The following is a 27,900-nucleotide window of genomic DNA, read 5'->3' on the forward strand; positions in this document are numbered from 1 at the left end:
TAAACTGTAAAAAAATATATACTTTTTTTTTTTTAGGGCTGGAACATTATGTTTTATGAGCTTAGTTTCTGGAACGAGGTACCATGCTGTACAGATGCCGGGACTATATTGATGGAATTGTGAGGTATTTGTGGGTACTCTCTGATAAATGAGGACACATTTGGAAAGAGATCATGTTCAAGGTAATTAAATGTCCCAGCTGACAGCATCAAAGCCTCAAACACATGGCAGAAACCTCTTGAATCTTTGAGTTTGGGCCATTTACAGACTGAGTACGGCTATACAGAAGACACGTTATATAGTCCAACAAATCTGAATTATCAAAATTGAATCAAAAGAACTTTAAGAATAACCCTCTCAAAATTCCTGACCCATAAAAATGTAAACAATTAAAAGGGGCATTATTCTATGCCACTAAGTTTTAAGAGGGTTTACTATACACACAGAGAATTTATTACTGTTTTCTAGCCTATTATGTTTTGGGGAAGTGGAATAACCTTGCCATATAGATCAATACATACCAATGCAATTGTCAGTATGAGATAAAAGAGCAGAATACTAGGAAGTTAATCTTTAATTAATAATAGTGAATTTTTTGAAGGTATTTGTGTTCTTAATAGACCTTAAAGTCAGAAAGATTGGAATAAGGAGAGAAGAACCCAGAGTGGATATAGGAGGAATGGGTCAAAAAAGTGCAGGTTCTAGAAATACTAGGAGATATGTATGTATGTATTTGCATAATAGGTACATAAACACACATGCAAACTTAAATATATATATATATATATATATATATATATATATATATATACACATTTACACCTGTATATGGTATATGTGTATGCATGTTCATACCACATAAATGTTCATACATCTATCTATGTATCACAACTATAAAAATATATGCAAAACACTGATAATATAGAATATTAATATATGTGCATATATGCATATATTTTTATAATTATGTAGAATATGCATATATGGGCACCATTCTATTATATTAGACATACATATATCCACAGGAAGTACAAATATGTTTTTGTATTTATACCAAGAAATTAACACAATTTTTCTAACTCAATCCCAACACAAATTAGGTATTATATTCCCCAAATTATAGATAGAAGAGGAAATCAATGTGCGAAACTTTTACATATCTTACCCAAGTTCTAAAGGATTAGAGTCAGAACTAAATAATTTTAGTGCCCATGTTTCACTCCAATTTGCCTCCCTTTTAGGTGTGAATGACTGGAAAAAAAGATCTAACTGATGTTATTCAGCAAAAATTGCAAGCAGCAACAAATTTGTAAATTCCTGTCATATTGCTCATATACTATTTATGGACTATGTCCAATAATCTGATCTAAAGCATCCCACTATATTGGATTTTGCACACCATGAAAAGTCAGAAATCATTATTCAAATCCTATACAATGAACCTAGCTCTGGACCAAATTCTTAAGCACATCATCACTTTTCAGTCATTAATGTTTCTGAGTTTGGGATCTTGTTAAAATACAGATTAGAATTCATCAAATCTTTTACAAAGCTTGTGATTGTGAATTTCTCTTAAAATCCAAGATAATGCTAACCACAGTCAACTTATGGAAATGTCAAGAATTTAGATAAGGAGGTTCTCACTTGCTTCTCTCTGCACCCTCCCTCTCCAGCAGTTTGAGCCAATAGATTACCATGCTGAGGAAACTCAAACTTTCCAGGATAAAATTACTTTCTGTTAAAAATATTTCTGTTCTTTAACTTGAAATACAAATAATGGTGAAAAATTTTTGCCTGCACTAGCCTATCAGAATTCGGGGTTTATGTTGCTTGGCAGGGGAATATTTTGGTAAATATCCAATAATAGCTGTTAGGTGTTAGGGGATCAGCTTTTTTTGATTGAAAGTAGGACTAGCTCTGGAACCATTTATTAAAAGGGGAGGCAAGGGAAATAATGCATGCTGTATTTAAAATTTATTTTCCCCAATCTCCTCATCAACCCTTGAGGCCTCAAGTTTGAAAAATATATAGGAACTTTCTATATACTACATCTTTTAATATATTTTGCTTGGTAATATTAGGAGGTAAAACTTTTGTTTGATTCCTTAGATTTTTGGTAATCTTGAACTGGTCTCATTATAACTATGAAAAAAATTGCAAAAAACTGATTCAAAGAAAGATTTTACTGAATCATGTTTTTAAAACAATTTCTGACTTACTTTGTAAACACTGGATACAAATATACTGAATTTTGCAAAATATTTTCAAAGTGTATGCAGTAACTCAATTGGAATTTGGGAATAAAAATTGCCTGCCTTTCAGGAAAAAAGTAATATCCTATAATTTTCAAACAGTTTTGTTAGAAAATGAAGCTGAATGTATATAGGATATTATAAATGTTGAGAAAGTAATTCACACATTAAGTTTAATTCTATGAAGACCCTAGCCAAAAAAGAAAAAAAAAGAGCAGCTCTGTTGTTTAACACAATTATGTGTGACTTAATTGATTATTTAACACTTGCTTCCCAGATGCATACTCTTTAGAAGTAACACCTGTTCCAGCTTGTGTCTTGAATAATTGCAATTTATTATCAAGCATATAAATTCAAATATGCATCCAACCTGGTTGATAAGACAAATAACTATCCTAGTCAGTAGCTGAGGAAAAATATGAATCTGTCTGAAATTCAAGGAAAGACCCAAAATTAAATACATTACTGATTATCTGTCAATATTTTGCAGGTCTGGAGAGTTGGTTATGAAAATGAAGGAGGATTAGGTTTGAGTAAATTATTTGGACATTTCTTTAAATATTTGTCACTTAAAAAACTGACTTCCAGTGTGTGGTTAAAGACAAATGTAAATACATTTCTAAATACTAATTCACTGTTATTTTCATGGTGATTCCTAGGTAGTTATGTATATTTCATAAAATTATTGCATCACTATTAAGAATTATAGCACATCTCTTTTACAAACAAAAAACATAATATTTATGCCCAAAATTTAGACCTATGACCAGAGTTTGAAAAAGAACTGGTCTCCAAAAAAACATAAAATGATATTTGAGGGCACCAATCAGGCACACTCTCAAACTCTAATAAGCATCAGAAACACATATATTATAAGCACCCTTTATACATGATGCAAACCAAAACCAAAACTATCACCTCATCTCCAGCAAGAATGGTCATTACCCAAATATGAAAGATTATTAGAGCTGGTGAGGATGTGGAGAAAAGAGAAAACTTGCACATTATTGGAAACAATGTAAATTAGTGCAGTCATTGTATACTACGATAAGGATATTTCTTTTTTTAAATTCATTTTAATTATTAATAAATGACAACAGAATGCATTTTGGATCATTGAACACAAACAGAGCACAGATTTTCATTTATTTGGTAATATATGATGTACAGTTGCACCATATGTGCAGTCATACATGTACCTAGAGTAATGATGTCCATCTCATCACACCATATCTCTTATCCCCATGTCCCCTGCCCTCCCCTGGATATTTCTTAAAAAATGAAAATTAGAACCACCCTATGGGGTGAGCATCCCAGTACTGAGTACATGTCCAAAGGAAACGAAGTCCGTTATTGAAGAAACATTTGCACTCCTGTGTTTATCCCAGCACTATTCATAATAACCAAGAAATGAAAACAGCTGACGTATAAATCATCTAATGAGTGGATAAATAAAATGTAGTGCACATATACAATGGAATATTCTCCATCCATAAAAAGAACGAAACCTTGACATTTCCAAAAGCATGCATGGAACTGGAGATTATTATATTAAGTAAAATAAACCAGGTACAGAAAGACAAGAACTGCATGATCTCACCCATATGTGGAAACTAAGAGTTGCTCTCATAGAAGGTGAGAGAAGAGTTCTGAACAGAGGCTAGGGTATATTGGGAGGCTTGGATAGGAACAGATTAATCAGTGGGTTGCAGTTAGAATCCTCTAATTTGTCATTAGAAATAAGAAGTCCTACTGCACAGTTGGGTGACTACAGATAGTGATTGTGGACTGAATATTTAAAAAAAATCTAGAAGAAAGAATTTTGAATGTTTTCAACATAAAGGAATGACGGATGATTGAAGAAGTAGATATGTTTTACCTGATCTAGAGATTACAAAATGTATACATGTATCCAAACATTGTACGGTACCACAGATATATGTATAATTTTTATATTTTATGTATCAATTTAAAATAAATGTTAAAAAAGACACAGCTGAGCTCACTTGGCTTCATAGGGTCTTTCTTCTGTAGGGTCTTTCTTCTTTCATGTGGGAGAAAGGAGATCAGCTGAAAGCGGTAGTAATGATTAGGAATCCATGATTGTTAAGGAATCCAAATGAATTACAGGGAATTGAAAACAAGGAGTTTCAGAATTTTTATCCCTTTGTTTCCTGAAAAGTCTATGTTATGAACAGTGTAGTGGCAAATGTAATGCTAAAATTCAGCTTTGCAGAAGGACCAATTAAAATTATCTCAGTTTGGGTTGTCACAAAAATATCCCTGTGCCCCAGTTAGGTCACCTCTTAATGTGCACTTGGGTCACAGTTTGTGTCATACCCTGTGTCTACTTCTGAAAAAATTCTGTTTTTCACTAAGGGTCTAATATAAGCAGTCCTGGCCACATTTAGCAGTCTTACCACAGTGACTAATTTTATGTGACAACTTGGCTGATCATCTGTGTCAAATATTTGCCCAAATATTATTTCTGTGAATGTGTTTTGGGAGCATGATTAACATTTAAATTGGTAGACATTGAATAAAGCAGGTCTTGTTTTCTAATTTTTGCAGTACTGGGGTTTGAACCCAAAACCTCACACAGGCTCAAGAAGTAGTTTACCAATGAGGTACACAACCACCCTTTCAAAATTTTATTTCATTTTTATTTAGGTTCTCACTAAATTGCCCAGTCTGTCCTGGAATTTGTAGTCCTTTTGCCTCAGCCTCTTGAGTAGCTAGGATTACAGACAAGTGCCACCATGCCCAGCTCAAATGTTAAGTTTTCATAGAAAAAAATACTGACTTCTCTCTTGGAGAAGATATTTTGTCAGTAGAATGCTTTTGGAGGGGACTCGCAACTCTCCCCTGAGTCTTCTGCCTCATATCACACCTTCCAGATTGTGTGAGTCAATTCCTTAAAAGTTCTCTTCCTTTCTCTCTCTCTCTCTCTCTCTCTCTCTCTCTCTCTCTCTCTCTCTCTCTCTCTCTCTCTCTCTCCACAAACACAGTAGATAGATGATAAATAGATATCTGGGTGTTTCTCTGGAGAATCCTAACTTATACTCTTATAATAGGTTTTCCTTTTAAAAATCCATGCTTATTAAATAGAAAAAAAGTTGCAAAGCTCTATAAAGTAGATCCTGTTATAAATGGAATTATCATCAAGATTGGTAAAATCCAATGCAGGTCTATCATGGGACAACAAATGATCCTTGTTGTGAGTCTTTTATTCTTTTATCCCAACTCATAGCTTTATCATGTTCAACATTTTTGACTTGATCTTGACACTAATGCTTGCTCTTATTTGGCCTTTATGCATTCATCAAAGGAATATGGATAGCCCTGCCTCTGTATATCTAATTTATATCTTGATTGAGACTGCAATGCTACAAACTTCTGTATATATAAAAATCGTTTTCTTCTGGGAAATTTTTTTGGGAGAGTGATTCCCTGAGAAATTCTATTTCTTACTGAGAGAAGTAAGAAATATTGATAAATGCCTAGAATTATATTTAACTTAATAAACCCATCTTTTTCCTTCACCAACTTTTATTATATAAATTCCTAGTGGAAAGACAGGCTTTGAGTTTACAGAATTTGAAAAAATCTTTGTCAGCTACTCTATGGGCCAATATAAAAAGAATTGGAAAAACACTAAAAGCACCCCAAACAATCTGTTTAATAAATGGGAAAATGAATAAAACAGATATCCCTCTGAAGAATAAATGTAAAATAGCCAACAAATATACAACAAAATGTTCAATATCAGGAAAATGCAAATCAAAACTGCCATGAAATTTCATCTCATTTCCAAATAGAATGGCATTTACCAAGAATACAAATAATAATGAATGCTGGTGGGAATGTGGAAAAAAACATTGTCTGCATACAGTAGAGATATAGGCATAACTATATTTATTGCTGTACAATTTATGAGACTAGTTATGGAAATGGGCTAGGTGACTGTCAATGAACAAATATATAAAGAAAATGTGGTATATATACCCAATGGAGTTTTATACAGCCATAAAGAACGAAATTATGTCATTTGTGATAAATAGATGGAAATGGAGAACATCATGCTAAGTGAAAAAAAAAACAGACTCACAAAGCCAAGGGTTATATATTTTCTCTCATTTGTAAAAACTACAGAGGGAAAAGGATGGGCGGGGGAGAAAAGAATTTTCCTGAAAATAGAAGGGAGACCAGTAGAGTACACAATGGGAACTAGGGGGAGAAGATGAAAAGGGTAGATATTAGGAGATAAATTTGACCAAATTATATTATGTGCATATATGAATGTGTCATGGTGAATTCTACTATTTTGTATTATTACAATGAACTAATAAGAGGTCCTTTCTTAAATTGATTGTGCTTGTTGGACGGACATAATCCCAATGCTCTGTCTATGCTGATTGAGTTAGAACTGTCTTCATAATATAACAGACTCAATGACAAATGCTTATACTAATTGTTTGATTTTAATTAACTCTAATTAATGGCCTGTGTCTAATTTTTGACACCATATTGAATATATTAATTTAGGCACAAAACACCTTTCAAGAAATAAAAAGGATTTTATTGCCTTCATAATTAAAGTTTCAAGATTTTACTCATAAATTTTATCATTTAACAAATTCTTTATTAACAAATTCTTTATTACTTCATCATGCAGCTACCTCAATGTTGAATTAAAAACCAGAATGTAAATCATTTTACTTATAGCAAAAATACTGGAGAATATTTGGATATTGAAAAATATCCATCTATCTATATTAAAAGCCTAAAAATTCTAATCCTTATTATTATCTAAATTGTAACCTAAGTACTTGTAATGAATACCTAGCTACAACAACGTATCTCAGCAAGAAGATTATAAACCAAACTGACAAAATTTTGATTGTCAGTTAACAATGTCGATATATATTATGGATTACAATTCAACATCAGAATCGGGTGTCTTTTGCTTTTTATATTTTAGCTCAAGTGTAATATACTAAAAGGAGTTGCTGTGCCAGTGACTGTGGCCTCTGTTGGAAGTTTTCTTAAAATGATGGGACATTTAAAAACAAGTTTTTCTGTAGTTTTCATTTCCTGTATTTGAAAATTTACATACGAAATACATTAGAACACCATTTTTTTTACTTTTTAAAGTATTTTAAATGGTATATTTTTAAATTAACTTATAACAGAGACAAAATACCTTTATACAACTAAGTATTCACATGATAATATTTGAGTTTCAATTCCTAATAAAATGAAATATACTTAACATGCATTTTCTCCAGGATTTGGTAGGGGGAAAAAAGCCATTAATCATGAATCTCTTGGCAGATACAACTGTTAGCAGGTGTGCAGATATTTCTACAGCTGGTCTAAGATCCCTGTTGGTAAAACCCACCAGTTGTCATTCCTGATGCAACCAAATTTATTACATCCACCCCTGAAATTTTCTGTGCTGGTTTTGATCAGAGCAATCAAATAACAATAACAATAATAAAAATAATAATATCAATAATATTAATAAAACTTGCTTGAATGCCCATGGCTGAAGGGTCAGAAATGTACTTATATCCTCTTCACTCTATTCCCTTGACAAATTTTTTTCTTTTACCTTCCTGCTCTTCACTTGTACTTCTACCTTCCTTTCTGACCTTGCAGTAGGATGCTTCTGATCCTACTGTGAAATAATTTCTGGGTTAATAACATCAGTCTGCACCGGCTGTTTCTCTGCTTAGCCCTCATTCTGTGCAGTAGGCAAAAGATTTCCTTGAGACCTACTTTATACAACTACATTGAATCTTGGGCCAAACCAAACCAGGCTTCTATTTCCACCTTTTTCTCAGTCTGGAAGCATCTCCTGGCAGGGCTCATAACTTCCAAGTTTCTGTTTGCTGGAATATGAATGACAGCCACCTAGACCCCATCTGCCTTCCAGCTTCATTTCATGTGTCAGATAAGCAATTCAGCAATTTGCTTAATTACTCTAGAAACAACAACAACAAAAAATCATTTCTTTACATTCAATTTGTGAATAGTTCAAAGCTTTAATAATTTCTTCATCATGGCACATAGCTTATGAACTTTGGTTTTCAGATATTTTTAAGAGGTTTAGAAATGTCATTCTCCCTGGAAAAGAACATAACCAAAAACAAAACCTCTCATTTAAACCCATGATAACACACTCAGGTATCAGCTTCGTGTTGTCATCTAAGGGTCTGATCCACATGTCCAACATGTTGAAGATTTCCCTCCCATGATTCATTACTTTAGTATCCTGCCTGCTTCCTTCACAAATATAGCTTTAGTAATAATGTGTTAATTTATTTTGGTCTTTCACAGAAAGTAGAAAAAACAAACAGTAAGTTGGTTTTCTGCATAGACTGTATCTGAATAGTCAACTGAATTCCCAGGCCTGGCACAAGAAAGATGCCAAATAAATTCATATTGAACAAAAGAGCTACAATGTATCTTTATAAAAGAACTCAAACCTATATTTATATTTTTAATGTCTTAATTAATTTCTAAGACATTTATGGAGAATAGTATAATGATTTTCTAGATTAAAAATCTAGTATGTTTTGGCAAATTTGCTTCAATCACACTCACACCTCACTTCAGTAAAATAGCGGAAAGCATATAAGGTCATTTCCTCAGAATTTTGTAAAACATACCTGTAATTATTCAAATCTCAGACTATATTTTTATTTATTTATTGTGTCCTGTGCTATGGATCGAACCTAGTGCCTCAACACAAGCTAGGCAAGCGCTCTACCACTGAGCTACAACCATAGCCCCATCAGACTATACTTTTACCAATGATTTTTTTTTTAATCTGTGGAATTAAGATTTATAGGTCAGTTGTACTTGAATTATAACCACCTATATTGTTCAGCTACCTGCAATGCTATGGTGGGATGTTGTTTGTATATCCCCCAAGGATTCATTTGATTGCAGGTATTGGGAAGTGCTGCGGAAACTTCAAGGTGAGATCTAGTGGTAGGTTCTTGGACCATTGAAGGCCCTGTCCTTGAGAGGTAGAAAGGCAGCTATTATATAACACTTTAGTTGTTCTTTAAATAATAATAATAATAATAATAATAATAATAATAATAATAATAATAATTTCTTTTAAAGGTAGCTAGGCTGGCTTTACCAGCTGAGTTCAAGATATGATCACTCTTCCATAAACATTCCCACCCTCTGTCACAGGTCTTTTCCCATACATTGCCATTCAGACTTTCAGCCTCCAAAATTGTGAGTTAAATAAACCTTTGGTCTTCATAAACAGATTGTGTAGATTTCCAGGTATTTTATTGTAGTGATGAAAAGCTGAGTGATAAGAGCAATAATCTCTTAAAACATACATCTTTTTTTATGTAACTGCAATGCCATGATCACGGCTGATGGAGTTGACAATAATCCTTTGGTAGTGTATAATAACCTGTCCAAAACTGTATTTTATTGGTTAGCTCTTAAAGACTTTTTACAATTAATTTTTCAAGTATATAATAAAACAAAGCCCAAACTTTAAGTGCTTCCTTATCTATAATATCTCTCTTTCTCTCTACCTCTCTAAAGTCTCTTTTAACTTAAATCAATAACTCACTCCATTTTTTCCCTGCTATTGGCTTAGTACAGAAATGGTAGCAATGTCTTGTAGGATTGTCCACTTTCTGTGGCTGCTTGCTTTCTTGACATCATTTAGCTTGATTTCCTACCCCTCTTTAATTCCAAGAATGGATATTATCTCTAGAATTTTGTTGGATTATCTTTCCAAATTTGACAAGACTATTCCATAGACTACTGTATGCTTCAGATTGCATCATGTCAAAAGCACACAAAATATTAGCTGTCCTGATTCTAATGGGGATAAATCAAAGGATGGATTCAAGTGTTAGCCTGATTATTCTTTTTCAATTTATCTAGCAAAGTTTTTTTTTCTAATGGTTTAATTAATGGCGATTATTACTATATCCTTCATTAAGGATCAAAACAGAGATAGTTTTTCTATCTTTTCCTGCATGTTTGTTAACTAAGATTATTCTTTTTTTGTTCTTGGTGGTCATTTGTCTTTGTTTGACTCACTTGATCATGCTGTGAGGTTTGTGGGGATTACTGTTATCTACTTGTATGGAAGATATTGTATATGCATATTTTTAAATTTTTTTTTATTTTTCAATGTACCTTTATTTTATTTATATGTGGTGCTGAGAAACAAACCCAGTGCCTTACACATGCTAGGGAAGTATTCTACCGCTGAGCTACAACTCCAGCCCTGTACACGCATTTTTAATTCACTTTTTCTCTTGCTTTTTCTTTCTTTGTCCAAACTCAAACAGGGTTTGTGGGAGAAATTCTGGGGATGTTAAGTAGGCCCATGACCTTCATGTCACCTTCTCATTTTAAATATTTCACCATGCCTTTCTATGTGCATCCCCAGCCTCCCATTTTTCTTCTCTTTTTCCCCTTCTGAACATTTCTGGCCCAAGTAGCAATTTAGTTTTTCACTACTAAAGTGGAAGGGCAGAGCTGATTTTGCATGTATAAACTGCAGTTAATTACACAGCTGCACGCCAGAGTTATACAGGCTTTGCTCTGTGAAAAACTAAAGATTACTTTTCCAGTTTAAAAGCTGTCCCAAATGCCATTTTAATTTATGAAGGGACCCAGAATAAGTCCTGATCTCAGGCTGTCCCAAGGTATTTCTTGAAGCCAATTCTCTCTGCCTTTTATTATTTTCTTTTTGCTAGAAATAGCACTTTGCTCTTCCCCTGTATAGTTCTTTGTAGTTTGAATGTCCTCTAAAGTTCCTTGAAACTTGCATGAATTCTCAGGAGATGTTTATACCAATAAGATTTGTTTGGAGACATTCGATTTTTGTTCAATTGTACCTAGATTATAGTTTGTGTTGCTTAGGTGTCCATCTTTCATCTTAATAATTGTGTATCCCCCAAACCCCATGTGCTATTCACCTCGGATGAGAACACTAGTGATTTTCAGGAGAGATTGTCCTCTCACCAACATTGCTTCTTCTGGAGCCCAAGCACTACACTCTGTACTGCTTGTGTTTAAAGCAACCTGATCACCCCACATGTGAGGCCTAAAACTAGGCACAGTGAGAGCAGCTAGAAATGTTTCACATTTGGCTTTTTGGATTACCTCCTTCATAAATGTATAACTAAATATTATTAAAGAGGTGTTTGGAGTGAGAAGAAATTCAGCCATTTACTCGATTTCAGGATGTCATCAGACTTAATAGAACCACAGTTATGACCCTTCCTTCCTATCTATCAAAGGCAAATAGATTCTCTGTGTATTTGGATTTATAATCAGTAAATAAATTTTACCAAAGGATGCTAAGTAGTTATACAGGTCAGTAAAAATCTTCAATGAATAAACAAGTTATAGGTTACAGTATTTTTCCATTATAGAAGATATTCACATGAGAAGATAATTGAAAGTCAAATAGATGTCCTCCAGCAAAGTGTGATTTGAAGGATGTACCAACACCAAATATCCAGAAAGATGTCTCTTCCACAGCTTAATATATATGCTTTCATAAACTGAAATTCCAATAATCAGGTTTTATCAACATCTGCCATTCCCTGGCTTCTCATCTGTAGATTTTGAGACTGTTTACCTCAACTTTGACTGAGCCATATACTTAAGTCATTTGCAGTCAGTACTCAAAAACTGTATGAGGTACTTATGCCAAGCAACTGAGTAGACTCAATGGAGCCTTCTTTAGGTGAGTCATCATAGTATATATTTGTATGTGCATGTATGTTTAAATTCAGTAATCAACTTTAAAACACGTAAATGACTCCACTTGTCATATTTCAATGACAAAAACTGCAATATAGTATTATAGAGTAATAAATGACAATATTGGTATTAGCATAGTAACCTTATTATGTTATTATGAAAGTATTATGTATAAGTTATAGGATGGGACAAATAAGTAATTTATGTTAATTGTATGTGGAACTAAATTCAGTATACAAGAAAACAGATAAAAATATTTTAAAAAGTTAATTCAACTCTCAATGTCTTTAAATGTAAATTGAATTTATGAGTGCCAGCTACAAAAATATTTCTTGATCTTGATCATTGAAAAGGGCCAGTATCCCATCACTTGTATCAATGATCACTCTTTATCTTGATGAGAACTCAATTCCATTTTCCACAGAAAACAAGATGAGCTTCTCAGAGAAATGGCTGGTTCTAGATTTAATTGTTTATGTATGTTTGAATATTTCTACAGTGAAATGATTAAAAATATTAATTAATAAAGGAAATAGAAAGTGCAAGAGATTTGGAGAGGAGATGTTGGTATTGCCCATCTGAGTGGGCACAGTATAGAACTACCACTGCATTCTGTGAGCACCAAACACAATAGGAAAGCAGGCGGTCTTGGAGAGAAAGTGAACAGGGGCGTCCAGAGGGCTGGCCATTGTAGGACACATGATAGCAGCTCAAAGCCATTTGTGAATTGAGACAGATTGAGACAGGTTGAGACAGATATCTTCACACATTTTGAATTTATTTGTACAGTGATTGATACAGTGGTTGATTTTTGAAAATTTGATTTAAATCTGGGTTTTAGAAATATATTTCTGTTAGCATGGTGAAAAATCTGGATTAAGAAGTAAAATGTTGCTGACACAGATATTAATAAATTAAAATATTATCCAAATAACAATATGAGTAGTTGAACTAATATAAAGTGGGAATATAGAGAGGCAATAGAGATGAGAGAAATTGGAGATTTAGAAAGTCAAATGGCATGATTGATCAAATGTGGAGGACAGTGGAAAGACTGTATACAGATACAATAGAATCTGTATGTCTATTGAAACTTCTTAGTTTGAATGAAAGTATGCTTTAATAAAACTATAAACCACTAAAACAAACAAAAAAAAATACAAAAACAACTCTTTAGGAGAAATGAGATACTTACCAGAATTACCAATAGGAGACTTGTTTTTGTATGGGTTTAGCCAGGTGTGTGTGTGATCATCTTTTTTTTTTTTATTTTATTTACCCTTGTCATCCACTGTTATCCTGAAAATAGATGGTGAATGAGGTCAACTCAACATTTGCTTTTGCTCAAGGCTACATGCAGCAAATTACTTCTTCCTCCAATTCAGAAGAGAAATAAATCAATTACCCTTGCTGAAGGGTGGCTATCCTGAGTGACTTCAGGAAAAACTCAGGTCATTCTAAAGAGATGTATAAATGCCTGCAAAAAGTTAAGAGCAAGATAAGCACTAATTTATGATCTCCTTCATCCCTGTAAAGACGTGCTTAATAGAGGACAGATTTTATCACCAGGTATTTTCAAGGTCAACATGATATTTTAGTGTTTCTGAGAATAAAAGCATTACACTGTACTGTCTGAGATGAAAGACATTTCTAGGAGAGAATTAGGGCTAAACTTGACCATAGTCAAGTTTAAAGGGACAAAAATCCCATGTTAACCCTGGGACATACACTTTGCACCCTATGCCTTTCTAGTTCCATTCCCCCTCCCCACAATATCCTTAACATGCATTATATTTGTTAAAAAAGAAGACAAAAGATACAGGTATTCAAAACTATGAGATAAGAGTATCCAGAAATACCTTTTTATTTATTTCAGTGGCCTAAGTACCTACTTACTGGTGATCATTAAGGGTCCACAGAAAAACAGAAGGAGATAAGTAGTTAAGTTAGTATATGCATAGAAAAAGAGAGAGCAACCAATATAAATGTGAGAGAAGACACAAATTAAATATATATGGCATAGCCCTAATAAAAAATTAAAAATACATACAATTAATTTTTAAAAATTAAAAATACATACAATTAATTTTTAAAAATTAAAAATACATCAAAGTATATATGTAGGAGAAAAATGCAGGTGCTTGAATGGATAGAGTTGACTTTTAGTTGGTCAGGAAAACTGTGGACTTAACTCAGGGAATTGCTGGACGTTTGACTTTGATTCATGCACAAATGAAGAATAGGACTTATGATGTGGTATTTCATGTCTGAACCTTCTCTGGAAACCATTAAGACCAGTTTGTTTATGGACATTGTTTACTTGTCATAATGGGTAAGATAGTCCAACTTGACAAGTTCCATGTAGAAGCATAAAAAGTTCCACTAGAAAGTAACCAAGATATATCACACACACCTTGGTGGTTCAGCTAGGAGACTGATGGTCTGTGTGGGAATAAGGACCCTTTTGCCAGTGCTGGACCAATGTCTCTCTCTTTTTTCATTGAACCTTTGACCTTTAAATAAAGCTATATGTGAACTTATCTGCAGTATCTTACAAGTGCTTTGAAATAATGTTACTTGTTGAAATTTTTGCAAAGTATATTCTTGGAAAAAAGAACATGAGGCAAGGGAAGACGAGAGTAAGTGGTAAATAAGGTAGGGTTTGAGATAAAGCTGCTTCTGATGTAGCTATTACAGCATCCATGTTGAATGGTCTATCAATGATGGAAAAGCTCACCCCTAAAGAGAAGGCATGGCTGAAATCACCAGCAAGCACCCATTAGTATTTCCCATTTTAATTTGTTTCTTCTTAGTTTTTTCTTACAAAATATAATACAGGCAAGTTGTCTGTTTTATAGAGAAGAGTATGAATGGTAATTGTTCCAGAAAAGGAGCTTATTATCAAGGATTTGTGGAAAAACAAAATAAGGATGGAACAGTTCAGGGTCAGTGAAGGGCATGAATGTGTTGCCTTTCATGACCCCTCTTTCTTATTCTTTTTATTTAATCAAAGCATGAATTGCAAAGGCAGTCTTATTGCTTCTAAAAGCCAATTAATTAAACTTGCATCATTTGAACAAACAATCAAAAGAAATTCTTTTTTAGAAACTGTTATAATTTTGTCATTTGAGTTTAGTTCTAAAATTATGAATTTGTTATATTTCTATTTTCAGGAAAAAAAGAAGTTAAGTCTTTTCAAAACAGTCATGAGTTATTTAATTTAACATGCCTAGAAAAGCCAAACTTCATGCCACCTTAATGTTTGACATGAGGTTAATAGGCGTTGCTCTGGGGCCTGCATTTCAGTGCTGTCTATTATTTCTATTTATCTCAGGCTGCAAATAATTAGATCATCAGTACATGTAGCTGAGTTGGCACCTTTTTCACTCTTTAAGCTAAATAAAAATAAAGCTCATCATTACCAAATGATCAAGCCACAATCCACGAAAAGATCATTAGAATTCTCCTTTTGACCCCCTGAAGGTAAAAGCCAGACAGATGTCTGGTAAAATGGCACACGCCTGTAATCCCAGTGGCTTGGAAGGCTGAGATCAGAGGACTGCAAGTTCAAAGCCAACCTCCTCTATTTGGTGGAACCCTAAGCAACTTAAGAAGATCATGTCTTAAAATAAGAAATTAAAAGGGCTAGGGAGGTGGCTCAGTGGTTAAGTAAACCAAGGTTCAATTCCTGGTACAAAAAAAAAATAATAAGTCAGAAAATAGATGATGAAAAGATAGCAAATGGCTAAATGGCAATACCCCTAAACTTCACACAGAAACAAGGGGGATTGACATTCCAGAGGGAGAAGACATGCCTTTTGAGACTAGCACACCATCTCTTATTCCATGCTGTCTTGGCCAAACCAAGTTACATGGCTAGTTCAGACTCCAGGGAAAGGTGCTGTCACATAGTGTGAGAAGAAGCAAAGTCACATTTCAAAGGAAATGAGACCAGGGACAAGTGAAGGATTGCAGTTACTGTTTATTGTTACCATTTACCATAGCAGGGAAAATTCAAATAAAAAAATCCTTGACATAGGCCTTGTACTTTATAATCTCCTCTCTCTCTCTCTCTCTCTCTCTCTCTCTCTCTCTCAGCACTAGAGATTAAACTTAGGAGTGCTCTGGGTTCAACCTTTGAACTACATCCTTGGCTCATTCTTAAAACTTAATTTTGAGATAGGACCTCTCTAATTTGCCCATGATGGCCTGGAACTTGTGATTTTCCTGCCTCAGGCTCCACATTATAGATGACAGCACTCTGCCATGACATCCCCATGCCTGGCTGCTAATCCAACTTTCCATTGTCTACATAGAATAAACCATCTCTTCCAGTTTTATGACCATGTAAAAAATGTTCAATTTGCAAGAAAATTAAAGTATCATTTAAAGGAAATTTGTAAGTATATTGGTTAACATATTTTGATATGAATGAATTCAATTCTTAGAGATTTTTTATGAAGAGTTTTAAGATAGAAGTGTACTTAATAACTTGCCTAATGTTCATCATCTAAGAGAATCAGTTTGATCATCCTTTGTTCTGATTTTTCTATTATAGTTCCATAGTGTTTCAAATGTTTTATTATTTATAAATTCTACTCTATGTCCTCCAAATTTACTTCACTTTTGAAAGGTCATGCATGCTAATTTTTTTTATTGGTTGTTCAAAACCTTACAAAGCTCTTGACATATCATATTTCATGCATTAGCTTCAAGTGAATTATGAACTCCCATTTTTACCCCAAATACAGATTGCAGAATCACATCGGTTACACATCCACATTTTTACATAATGCCATACTAGTAACTGTTGTATTCTGCTACCTTTCCTATCCTCTACTATCCCCCCTCTCCTCCCCTCCCATCTTCTCTTTCTATCCCATTTACTGTAATTCATTTCTATCCTTGTTTATTTTCCAATTCCCCTCACAACCTCTTATATGTAATTTTGTATAACAATGAGGGTCTCTCTCCATTTCCATGAATTCCCCTTTTCTCTCCCTTTCCCTCCCACCTCATGTCTCTGTTTAATGTTAATCTTTTCTTCCTGCTCTTCCACCTCATGTCTCGGTTTAATGTTAATCTTTTCTTCCTGCTCTTCCTCCCTTCTCTATTCTTAGTTGCTCTCATTATATCAAAGAAGACATTTGGTATTTGTTTTTAAGGGATTGGCTAGCTTCACTAAGCATAATCTGCTCTAGTGCCATCCATTTCCCTGCGAATTCCATGATTTTGTCATTTTTTAGTGCTGCGTAATACTCCATGGTGTATAGGTGCCACATTTTTTAATCCATTCATCCATTGAAGGGCATCTGGGTTGGTTCCACAATTTAGCTATTGTGAATTGTGCTGCTGTGAACATCGATGTGGCAGTAGCCCTGTAGTACGCTCTTTTAGGGTCTTCAGGGAATAGTCCGAGAAGGGCAATAGCAGGGTCAAATGGTGGTTCCATTCCTAGCTTTCCCAGGAATCTCCATACTGCTTTCCAAATTGGCTGCACCAATTTGCAATCCCACCAGCAATGTACAAGAGTGCCCTTTTCCCCATATCCTCTCCAGCACTTCTTGTTGTTTGACTTCATAATGGCTGCCAATCTTACTGGAGTGAGATGGTATCTTAGGGTGGTTTTGATTTGCATTTCTCTGACTGCTAGAGATGGTGAGCATTTTTTCATGTACTTGTTGATTGATTGTATGTCCTCCTCTGAGAAGTGTCTGTTCAGGTCCTTGGCCCATTTGTTGATTGGGTTATTTGTTGTCTTATTGTCTAATTTTTTGAGTTCTTTGTATACTCTGGATATTAGGGCTCTATCTGAAAAAATTTGTTCCCAGGATGTAGGCTCCCCATTTGCCTCTCTTATTGTTTCTCTTGCTGTGAAAAAACTTTTTAGTTTAAGTAAGTCCCATTTGTTGATTCTTGCTATTAACTCTTGTGCTATGGGTGTCCTATTAAGGAATTTGGAGCCAGACCCCACCATATGTAGATCGGAGCCAACTTTTTCTTCTATCAGATGCAGAGTCTCTGATTTTTTTTTTTTTTTTTTTTAAAGAGAGAGAGAAAGAGAGAGATAGAGAGAGAGAGAGAGAATTTTTAAATATTTATTTTTTAGTTCTCGGCGGACACAACATCTTTGTTGGTATGTGGTGCTGAGGATCGAACCCGGGCCGCACGCATGCCAGGCGAGCGCGCTACCGCTTGAGCCACATCCCCAGCCCCAGAGTCTCTGATTTGATATCAAGGTCCTTGATCCATTTTGAGTTAACCTTTGTGCATGGTGAGAGGAGGGGATTCAGTTTCATTTTGTTGCATATGGATTTCCAGTTTTCCCAACACCATTTGTTGAAGATGCTATCCTTCCTTCATTGCAGGCTTTTAGCCCCCTTATCAAATATAAGATAGTTGTAACTTTGTGGATTAGTCTCTGTATCCTCTATTCTATACCATTGGTCCACCCGCCTGTTTTGGTACCAGTACCATGCTGTTTTTGATACTATTGCTTTGTAATATACTTTGAAATCTGGTATCACTATACCACCTGATTCACACTTCCTGCTTAGAATTGCTTTTGCTATTCTGGGTCTTTTATTTTTCCATATGAATTTCATGATTGCTTTATCTATTTCTACAAGCAATGCCATTGGGATTTTGATTGGTATTGCATTAAAACTATAGAGAACTTTTGGTAATATCGCCATTTTGATGATGTTAGTTCTGCCTATCCATGAACAGGGAATATTTTTCCATCTTCTAAGATCTTCTTTTACTTCTCTCTTTAGAGTTCTGTAGTTTTCATTGTATAAATCTTTCACCTCTTTTGTTAGGTTGATTCCCAAGTATTTTTTTTTTTGAGGATATTGTGAATGGGGTGTTTTTCGTCATTTCCGATTTAGAAGTTTTGTCGCTGATATACAGAAATGCCTTTGATTTATGTGTGTTGATTTTATATCCTGCCACTTTGCTGAATTCATTTATTAGTTCTAGTAAGTTTTTTGTAGACCCTTTTGTGTCTTCTAGGTATAGAATCATGTCACCCGCAAATAGTGATAATTTAAGTTCTTCTTTTCCAATTTTTATGCCTTTAATTTCTTTCGTCTGTCTAATTGCTCTGGCCAGTGTTTCGAGAACTATATTGAATAGAAGTGGTAATAGAGGGCATCCCTGTCTTGTTCCAGATTTTAGAGGGAATGCCTTCAATTTTTCTCCATTCAGAATGATGCTAGCCTGAGGTTTAGCATAGATAGCTTTTACAATGTCAAGGTAAGTTCCTGTTATCCCTAGTTTTTCTAATGTTTTGAACATAAAGGGATGCTGTACTTTGCCGAATGCTTTTTCTGCGTCTATCGAGATGATCATATGGTTCTTATCTTTAAGTCTATTGATGTGGTGAATAATATTTATTGATTTCCATATATTGAACCATCCTTGCATCCCAGGGATGAATCCTACTTGATTATGGTGCACAATTTTTTTGATGTGCCTTTGTATCCGATTCGCCAGAATTTTATTGAGGATTTTTGCATCTAGGTTCATCAGAGATATTGGTCTGTAGTTTTCTTTCTTTGAGGTGTCTTTGTCTGGTTTCGGAATCAATGTGATGTTGGCCTCATAGAATGAATTTGGAAGAGCTCCCTCTTTTTATATTTCCTGAAATAACTTGAAAAGTATTGGTATTAATTCTTCTTTAAAGGTATTGTAAAACTCCGCTGTATACCCATCCGGTCCTGGGCTTTTCTTGGTTGGTAGTCTTTTGATGGCTTCTTCAATTTCATCCATTGATATTGGTCTGTTCAAATTGTGTGTATCCTCCTGACTCAGTCTGGGCAAATCATATGTCTTAAGAAATTTATCGATATCTTCAATATCTTCTATTTTATTGGAATATAGGTTTTCAAAAGAATTTCTAATTGTCTTCTGTATTTCTGTAGCATCTGTTGTGATATTTCCTTTTTCATCCCGTATGTTAGTAATTTGAGTTCTCTCTCTTCTCTTCATTAGCATGGCTAAGGGTCTGTCAATATTGTTTATTTTTTCGAAGAACCAACTTTTAGTTTTGTTAATTTTTTAAATAGTTTCTTTTGTTTCAATTTCGTTGATTTCCTCTCTGATTTTAATTACTTCTTGCCTTCTGCTGCATTTGCTGTTGTTTTGCTCTTCCTTTTCTAGGGCTTTGAGATGAAGTGTGAGCTCATTTATTTGTTGGTTTTTTCTTTTTTTGAGGAATGACCACCAGGCGATGAATTTTCCTCTTAAAACTGCTTTCATTGTGTCCCATAGATTCCGATATGTTGTGTCTGTATTTTCATTTATCTCTAAGAATTTTTTGATTTCCTCCTTTATGTCTTCTGTAACCCCTTGACCATTCAGTAACATATTGTTCATTTTCCATGTGATATTGGATTTTCCCTTCCTTCTTTTATCATTGATTTCCAGTTTCATTCCATTAGGATCAGATAAAATGCATGGTATTATCTCCACCCCTTTATATTTACTGAAGGCTGCCCTATGGCATAATATATGGTCTATTTTTGAGAAGGATCCATGTGCTGCTGAGAAAAAAGTATATCCACTTGATGATGGTTGATATATTCTATATATGTCAGTTAAGTCTAGGTTATTGATTGTGATATTGAGTTCTATAGTTTCTTTATTCAACTTTTGTTTGGAGGATCTGTCCAATGGTGAGAGATGTGTGTTGAAGTCACTCAGAATTATTGTGTTGTTGTCTATTTGATTCTTGAACTTGAGGAGAATTTGTTTTATGAACATCGCTGCACCATTATTTGGTGCATAAATATAGATAATTGTTATATCTTGTTGTTGAATGGTTCCTTTTAACATTATATAATGTCCTTCCTTATCCCTTTGGATTAACTTAGTCTTGAAGTCGATTTTATTCGATATGAGGATGGCCACCCCTGCTTGCTTTCGAGGACTGTGTGCGTGGTACATTTTTTCCCAACCTTTTACCTTCAGCCTGTGTATGTCTTTTCCAGTCAGATGTCTCCTGGAGGCAGCATATTGTTGGATTTGTTTTTTTAATCCATGTTACCAGCCTATGCCGCTTTAGTGGAGTGTTTAAACCATTAACGTTTAGAGTTACTATTGATATATGGTTTGTACTTCCAGCCATGTTTGATTATTTCTCTCTTTTTTCTAAAATTTAGTTTGTTTCTCCATGATTAGCTTTCCCCCCTCCATCTGTCTTCACTGAGGTACTTCCCACTTTTGGCTTTGGTTATTGTTTTTCATTTCTTGCTCGTGTAGTGTTTTGCTCAAGATGCTTTGCAATGCTGGTTTTATGGTTGCAAATTCTTTTAGCTTTTGTTTATCATGAAAAATTTTTATTTCCTTGTCGTACCTGAAGCTTAATTTTGCTGGATACAGAATTCTTGGTTGGCATCCATTGTCTTTCAGTTTTTGAAATACGTTGTTCCAGAATCTTCTTGCTTTCAGAGTCTGTGATGAAAAATCCGTTGTTAACCTTATTTGTTTACCCCTGAATGTAATCTGCCTCCTTTCTCTTGTAGCTTTTAATATTTTCTCTTTGTTCTGTATATTGGATATCTTCATAACAATGTGTCTTGGCGTTGGTCTACTGTGATTTTGTATGCTCGGTGTCCTGTATGCATCTACAATTTGTATATCTGTTTCCTTTTTTATTTCTGGAAAGTTTTCTGTAATTATTTCAGTTAGTAGATTACTCATTCCCTTGGTTTGAATCTCTGTACCTTCTTCTATCCCGATGACTCTTAAGTTTGGTTTTTTTTATGTTATCCCATAACTCTTGGATGTTTTTCTTGTGATTTTTTACCAGCCTTTCTGAGTTGGCTAGACTCTTTTCAAGATGATATATTTTGTCTTCATTATCTGACGTTCTGGCTTCTACTTGCTCCACTCTATTAGTGATACTCTCATTTGAGATTTTAATTTGGTTTATAATTTCCTTCATTTCTAAGATTATTGTTTGATTCTTTTTTATAATCTCTATCTCCTGATAAAGATGCTTAACTTCTTCTTTTATCTGTTTATATAATTCATTCTCAATGTGTTCTTTCGCTGCTTGAATTTGCTGTCTCGTATCCTCTTTAAGCTTCCATTCCATCTGTTTAAGGTATTCCTTGAGTTCTTTATATGACCATTTTTCTGATGACTCTATATCCTCCTGTATATTTAGGCTGTCCTGCATTGTTTGTACTCCTTTTCTTCCTTGCTTTTTCATACTGCTCATGTTGCTTCTTGTTCTGTTTGACTGCTGAGTTACTGTTTCCTCCTATAAATTTATTTGATGCTTGGGAGGAAAGGTGTTAGCAGGGAAGGGAAGAAGTCACCAGAGAGAATGAGAGTAAGCAGGTAGAATTCAAGGAATGGGGAATAAGAAAATTGAAAAGAAATGAAAAGACAGAAGAAAAGAAGAAAGAAAAAAATAGAAAATTAAAAATAATTAAAAAAATAATAATAATAAAAATAAAAATGAGAATTAAAATTAAAAAATAAAATAAAATAAAATAAAATAAATTAAATTTTTTTTTTTAAAAACAACAACAACAAAAAAATAATTTAATAAATGCAGTCTCAGAGTTCGATTCACTATTCTTCCAGTAGGTGGAGCTGTGCCCACCGGGCTAAGCTTCTCCTCTCAGTAGGCGGGAGCCTGTCACTGTCCAGCAGCTCTTCCTCCCAGACTGGGCAGGTCTCCAATCCTGAGTGCCTAGGGCCTTCTCTTGTGTCTAGTCACTTCCCCACTTTTCCTCGAGCTACGCCCCGCTCACTGGTGATGCTCACCACAATACTGGCTACACGCCAGGTGTGGTGCTCCTGTGAGTCCTGTATTCATGAACGCCTTGGCACACTCTCCCTGTTTGCCATTCCCTTGGACCCTAACTTTGTAGAGCTTGGGGCTGAGAACCCCCAGCGAATTTGTTTGCCCTCTGGTAGCCACGCCCCTGGAAGCTGGTCCAAGAGACCTCAGTTGTCAGCACTGGTGGGAGCGGTAGCCGGGAGTTCCGCGCCGCGGGTCCCGCGCCCCTCCTGATTCCCCCGTGTGGGCAGGGCTATTCGAAGAGCTGGGCGGACGGGGCCTGTTCACCATGTGGGCGGGGCCTTTGCAGAGCCCGGCGGCAGGAGTTGTTCACATGAGCTGGGGGGGGTGGTCGTTTGCAGCGCCAAACTGCCAGAGGCAGTTCACGGAGCCAGGCTGGCGGGGGCCCAGGCAGGCAGCGGCTGTTCGCACGTTCGCTGCAACGCGTGGGCAGCGGCAGTTCGGTGGCGGCCGTTGGGATTGTGCCCCTGCTCCGCGTTGCCGAGATTCACTCGTCTGGGACAAACTGACCCCTCTAATAGACTTACTAATTCCCGACAGGTCTCCTTTCAGCGGAATTTTGCTAGAAGTTTCGCATGTAGGTGTATTAATGGGTCTCTCTGATCACGTTACTGCGGAGGCATTGAAAGTGCTGCCTCCTCACCGTCCGCGATGTTGGGTCCTCATGCATGCTAATTTTTGTTCCAAGAAATGTCATCCTTATATGAATAACTTATCTTGAAATGTGTGTTATGTTTATGAATATTAATTGGACTTAACCAACAACATAATAGGGGTGCAAATGAGCCTGGAATGTAGATGAAGCTAGATTTATAAGATGAGTTTCTTTGTGCAGACCACTGGACAATACAGGAAATTGAAAGGGTAATAGATATTCACTATTTTGATCAATGTTGGTAGAATAGATATAAATGCTGGGATATATTTTTTCAGTTAATAGTCGCACCTCACTACTATCAAGATAGCTTTGGCAAGCAGCATCTAATGAGTCACTAGAATTCAGTCATTATAGTGGAGCCCATGACCTAGAGAAATACCTGGGAGATGGAGATCAGAGAGCTCAGATAGATCAAGCAAGGACAGGACTGAACACACTGGGAACTGAGTGTGGACCAAGGCATAAATGACAGCACTCTGCCATTAGAATCAATCTCCTGCTTTGCACCAACAACAGTTGACCACAGTGCACAATGAGTCTTCCCAGAGCCTTCACATAGAAATGAAAGTGAGAGGTGAGAAGGTTACATCATGACAGCACTGCTGGGTAAAATGGTCACATCTATTCATATATATATATATATATATATATATATATATATATATATATGACATTTATTCATTCCATTCACAAATTGTATGACTTTTGACAAGTTTCTTAATTATTTATGTTTTTTCCTTATACACAACAGAATTCTACCTCAAATGACTCTTGTGAGAATTAATTGAATTTGTTAGGTATTTTATTTGGTTGTCTATAAGTATATAAAAAATTACCTAAAAGCTTCCTTGCTTAAATAAGTACACCCTTTATTTTGTTTGTAAATGTGCCATTTATGCAGAGTCATCTAATTCCCTGTTTCCATCAACCTCATCTGGGGTGGCATATAGGCCAAGGAGAGAACCTGATGATGTCTCTCTCTTCCACATCTGGCAGATAATGTAGCTAAGTTCATCTGAGTCCCTAGTTAAACCTGTCAGCAGGAAGATCCACATGTGGCCTCTGTGAAATCTGAGCATCCTCCAACATGAAAGCTGAGATCCAAGGGAAAGTGTCCCAAAAACAAAAGCAAGCCAGGAATACGGGATGTCACCTTTAACCACCTAGATCAGAAGGCACAGCATCAATTCCACACATACCACTTGTTAAAGCAGTCTCAAAGACCCTTCCAATTTCCAACAGAAACAGAAAGAGGCTTCACTGTTAATGGCAGGAGGCAAATTTCTGGAAGAAAATGTGAGAATAAGAATACTGGTGGGGCCAAGTTTTGAAAATACAATTTATGACAATTATATACCTAGTTCTCTTCTAGGCAATATGAGTAAGTTCTTGAAGGCAAAGAGCTCCTGGAAACTAATACATAAATATTGGTTGTTATGATTATAATCAATTTTTTATCACTGTTGTTTTTAAGTAGAGATCCTTAGTGTTGGTTACCAGTCCACCCCTTATCTGCCCATGCTCTATAATAATAATAATCACAAATGAAATTCCCTAACAGCTAAGTACAACTTTATAGCTAAGGTTATAATCTTTGTGGATATAGTGTTAAAGGGCGTTTATGTTTCTTTATGGGATTTTTTAATGGATTCAGTAATGGTTGATAGAGTTTCAACTATAAACAGAATTATCCTGTTGAGATTTAGCTGAATTTATAGGACCTTAAATTTATTTTCTCAAACTCTTTTACATTCATTCAAATTTCCCAGAAATCTTGCACCAATATTATTAATAAAATGGAAAGTAACTTGCTATCTACCATTACTATACATTTCAAGAAGAAAAGAACTACATGATATGCCTACTATCCTAATTCCAAAACTAGAGCTTGTGGCAGGCATTGTTACCAATGGATACCTCCCATTTAGTTACTACTAGGCAGAGATAAGTATCTGTAAACTAAAGGGTTTGTCATCCTCTTTTTATTTGAACTCAATATTGGAATCAGTCATGCACAGAGGTTGTTTTCTAGAATACCTTGGGCAAGTACTAGACAAATAAGAAATGCCTATAAAATAGCCTCTAATGTACCTTCTTTGAAACTATATTTACCATGTTTTTATACTTGCTTTTGACTTGCAGCTAAGCATCCAGCTATAATTGAAAGTTATTAAAAAGTATAAAAGACAACTGAAGCAAAACCTAAATATATAAATAAATAAAAGAAATTGATTTTTTTCACAACCTTGAATAGTTCACTCTGGATTGGTCTTATCCTGGGCATGTTAGTCTGCACCTCTAACTATAATCAGGTTGCAGTTCAGTATTCCTTTGCCACTTTAAACCCTATGTCCTATTCTGAGGCTCATTTATGCCCAGTTCTGATTGCACCTTCAGATCAAGTTCTTCCTTCTGCATCTTAGTAGCATCTTAGAAATGTTCGCTTCCCTGCCTTTCTCCTGTCACTTTCAAATACAGAGCTAGAAAATCTATTCATAGTGCATCCTTTATCCCCTTTTTCTTTGAAGAGAAGTTAAGATATGCTAATAAAAAGTGACTTATAAAATATCTTGCTACATAGGAGAATCTTGCCACAAGTTTGAAAATTATTACAATAGTACATTAGGTGAGAAAAATGTTATCAATTTCAAATTACCAGAAAGTCTCCTACTTGGCACATGTTTTATCCCTACCCTGTATCTTGGCTTTCTCAGAAGAACGAAAACATTTTCTTTTTACTCTATGAAGATATGTAGTCTGCTATTTCCTGACATTACTTCCATTCAAGTCACTCACTTCCTCAGTCTTTGTTCTCCCCTTCCTCCAAAGTGTGAAAGTGAATTAGGAAACTATCATTCATCCAGTTTCTGCATCTTTCATAAAGCTCACCAGTACAGCCCAATTCCCAGGAAGAAGGTAGGAGGCATGAGATCACCCCACCCAACAAAAACTTTCCTTGTAGTTCAACAGCTTTTGCTCCAGATCCTGAACCCCAAGATAAATAATAATAGAAACCATAAAACTTTTGTTCTCTACCTTCATATTTATCTTAGTGTTACATTGCCATTTACTCTTCTTGTATAAATTTTAGAATCTTGTCAATTTGGATAAGAATTGAATTTTTGAATTCAATTTTTGACTTTTGAATATACCATGATGTTTTACAACTTCAACATAGAGTCTTATGCTCTTATTAAATTTGTTCTACATGTTTCTGGAAGCTAATATAAATGTTTTCTTTTTTAAAAAATTGTTTTCTAGTGATTATTGCAGGATAATTTTATAAAAATATAGTAGATTTGCACATTGATCCTGTAGTCAGTGATATTGGTAAATTTACTGGTACTTTGTAATTCTTTTAAATATTTTACATAAACAATAATATCTACTACACATAATGAGAGCTTTATTTTATTTCTCAAATCTTATACCTTTACTTGCTTCCTTCTTACATTGTTTTATGGCCAAGATTTGTAGTGAAAAATGCACAGTAACTTATGTAGCAGATATTCTTGTCTCATTTCATATATGTGGGGAAATGATGCCAATATTCTTGTAATATATATTTATGGTAGGTGACTTTCAGATGCTTTGTAGAGTTACGAAAGTTTCTTTCTATACATTGCTAGTTGAGTGTTTTGATTATTAATCAGTGTTGGATTTTATCAAGTGATTCACTTTTAGTAGGTTTTAGTAGTTATTTAAATATTGTGCTAAATTTTCCATGATTTAGAATTTGTTACTCATCATTTTACTTTCTGTTTTTAAAAAATGTTGTTAAATCATAAAATTTAGCTTTTTTATAATAAGGAAATTTCTACATTCTCTCTTATACTCCTTTTAATTTAAAGTCAGCATTTTATGATATTTTAAAAATTATCTCTTAATTTTTGTATTTATGTTTTTCCACATATTTAATTCCATCCTTTCTTTACTTTCATGCTTATGGTTGTCATGTAAATAACACATACTATCTTTTAATCCTGAAATGCATTTTTAACATGTAATTATGGTATTTAGTCCTAAGTACTTCCTTCTACTACATACTGTCATTGTTACAATCATTACTGAAACATTAAATATACCCCTTACTATTCACTTTTATTAATTATACTTGTTTTATCCCTAGTTCTATCAATATTTTTATTTGTTTTCTTGTATTACTTCAATATATTTCCACGTTTTTACTATTTTTTAATAGACCCCATGTACTTTTCATGTATTTTTCTGTCACTCATTAATGTTTAATATAAATTATTTTATTTGTTACATTGCATAAAATTATGAACTGAGAATACTTAAGTTCATTTACTGTTTGCCTTTTGTGTTATTATTTACTTGTCTTTTAATAATTCACATAATTTACACACAACAAAACCAATTTTTATAGTTTATTAAGTTAA

This window comes from Spermophilus citellus, assembly GCF_964194105.1.
Source record: "Spermophilus citellus genome assembly, chromosome: 5".
In the NCBI taxonomy this organism is placed as follows: Eukaryota; Metazoa; Chordata; class Mammalia; order Rodentia; family Sciuridae; genus Spermophilus; species Spermophilus citellus.